The sequence below is a fragment of the Prionailurus bengalensis genome, chromosome D1 (genome assembly GCF_016509475.1).
Source record: "Prionailurus bengalensis isolate Pbe53 chromosome D1, Fcat_Pben_1.1_paternal_pri, whole genome shotgun sequence".
Lineage (NCBI taxonomy): Eukaryota > Metazoa > Chordata > Mammalia > Carnivora > Felidae > Prionailurus > Prionailurus bengalensis.
In genome coordinates, this window is record NC_057346.1 from 62,689,240 (window position 1) to 62,691,744 (window position 2,505).

The following is a 2,505-nucleotide window of genomic DNA, read 5'->3' on the forward strand; positions in this document are numbered from 1 at the left end:
GAGGGGATCAGGGTTAGAGCAGTGGGAGGCAATCCTAGAGATGCCAAAGAGTTCTAATTGTACAGGATGTTGTAAATAAATACAGGGATGTCACTTTTGCTCTGAGTGAGATGTAAGGAGCCTAAAGGTTTATGGAACACCTATATTTGTCTCATTTATTTTGTGAAGCAAAATAATGTAATAATACTAACAATAATTATGAATGCACTATATATTTTGCTTATTATGTTCCAAGTTGTGGTGAAAATTTCCATGGTATACTTAATGTTTCCATGGTTTGCTCATTTTACAGTTGGGCAATTTGCTTTAACAAGCCATCTGTTCTAATCTTTTCATACTTTCTAGAAGGAAAATTGCTTTTTATCATTTTTATATGTTGACATATTTATGTATGGCATCACTTGAAAGTTTTCACTTGTTAAAAGTAATGGGTAAAATCACACAAACAACTACCTGAGGCTAAATTGCTCTTTCTCTTTCTCTTTCTCTTTCTCTCTCTCTCTCTCCCTCTCAGTCTCTTTCTCTGTCTGTCTGTCTCTCTCTCTTTCACACACACACACACACACAATGGAGAGATAAAATTGAAACAATCAAAATTAGAACTTTTGAAAAGACTGTTTAATGGAGTAGACTGAAATATAACAAAGGAATATAAATTAATTTTTATAAATGCAATAAAATATAAAATATGTTGCTGTGTGAAAATGAATAAGTCAAGTTGCAAACAATAGATAAGGAAAGCCTTTTTAAACATAAGAGGATTTTTCTCAGAAACAAAACAGAAAAGAAAGAGATCCTGAAGTCATAATTTCAAGCAAAAATATTTCAGGTTAAATCCACATACCAGGACATAGAAGAAAGGTAGATGGAACTGTTTTCAAAAAACAAACAAATTAAGAATGCTTCCCTATCCAGTATAATTTTCATAGTTATTTGGGACTAAACATAATATACCAAAAGTAACTAAAATAATTATGATTGTTGTTCATCTTTTATTTCAGAATAAATTTAATGTCCTACCATCTTATTGTATAGGACATTTTTATTGGTATAGAAAGTAACATGCTTTGCAGTTGACTATCATGTATGGAGTCAACAGCTCCAGGCTGACACCAAGATACTTCATTCTCAATGGGATTCCTAAACTGGAAGCTGCACACACCTGGATCTCCCTGACATTCTGCATCATGTACATCATTGCTGTCCTTGGGAACTGTGGGCTCATCCACCTCATTAGCCACAAGGAGGTCCTGCATCGGCCCATGTAGTACTTCCTGTCCTTGCTGTCCCTTACAGATGCTAATGCATGTACTTTGCGTGTCCCTAATGTTATGTATCTTTTGGTTCAATCTCAAAGGGATCGACTTTAATGCCTGCCTTGTGCACGTGTTTTTCATCCACATGCTGACCAGTATGGAGTGTGGTGTGCTCATGCTTATGGCCTTGGACTGCTATGTGGCTATTTGCTATCCTCTGCACTATTCTACCATCCTCACCAACACTGCGATTACCAAGGTTGGGTTTGCCACCTGCAGTAGAAGTGTGTTGCTCACAATCCCATTTACTTTCCTGATCACACATCTCCCCTTCTGCAGGGGAAACCTCATCCACCACACCTACTGTGACCACATGTCATTGGCTAAATTATCCTGTGGCAACATCAAGATTGATGCTATCTATGGTCTAGTAGCTGTCATATTGATTGCAGGATTTGATATTTTCTGTACCTGCATGTCTTACACTCTGATTATCTGTGCTGTAGTAAATCTGTCATCTGCAGATGCTTGCCACAAAGCCTTTAGCACCTGCACATCACACATAGGTGCTGTTGTTATCACCTATGTCCCAGCCTTCTTTAACTTCTTCACTCACCGCTTTGGGGGACGCTCCCACCTCACCATGTTCACATTTTCATAGCCAACCTCTACTTGTTGCTGCCTCCCACTTTGAATCCAATTGTTTCTGAAATGAAGACCAAGCAGATTCGTGAAGGAGTGCTCAGAGAAAGATATTATGAGTATGAGCTAAGTCTATGTTATAAAATTCTGCATTTAGTATTAGGGTAAAGAAAAACATTCTGGAGGAAATGAATAGATGCAGAATTCACAACCATGATGTCAGGAGAAACTACCTGTCAGTATTCTGCTATAATATTTATGATAATAGTCACAAAACTTTTAATCTGAGACTTTTAATTTGAAAGAAAAATAAAATCGATAGGAAAAAATATTATTTTCCACACAGGTAAACTTTAGTTAGTCCTGGTGAATGAATTCAGAGAATGGGAAATCTAGAATTTGAAGTAAACTTTTGACGATTAATGCTCTTCGTCTAAGGCACTCTGTGGGAGTGTATAGAAAAGAACAAAGACGGTCAGATAGCTGAGAGACTCCAGAAGAATGGACAGTTTACATAGGTGCAGGGAAGCCAGAAACACTCGCCCACAATGTTTGTGCTGAATTCCAAGGGTACTGCCATCCCTTTTAAGCCATATTTAGGTGAAAC

At 37.4% G+C, this 2,505-nt stretch overlaps 1 pseudogene; it reads left to right on the top strand.

Moving 5' to 3' along the window:
* Positions 1-1,082: 1,082 nt before the first annotated feature.
* LOC122484281 lies at positions 1,083-2,066 on the top strand (annotated as a pseudogene).
* The last annotated feature ends 439 nt before the right edge of the window (positions 2,067-2,505 follow it).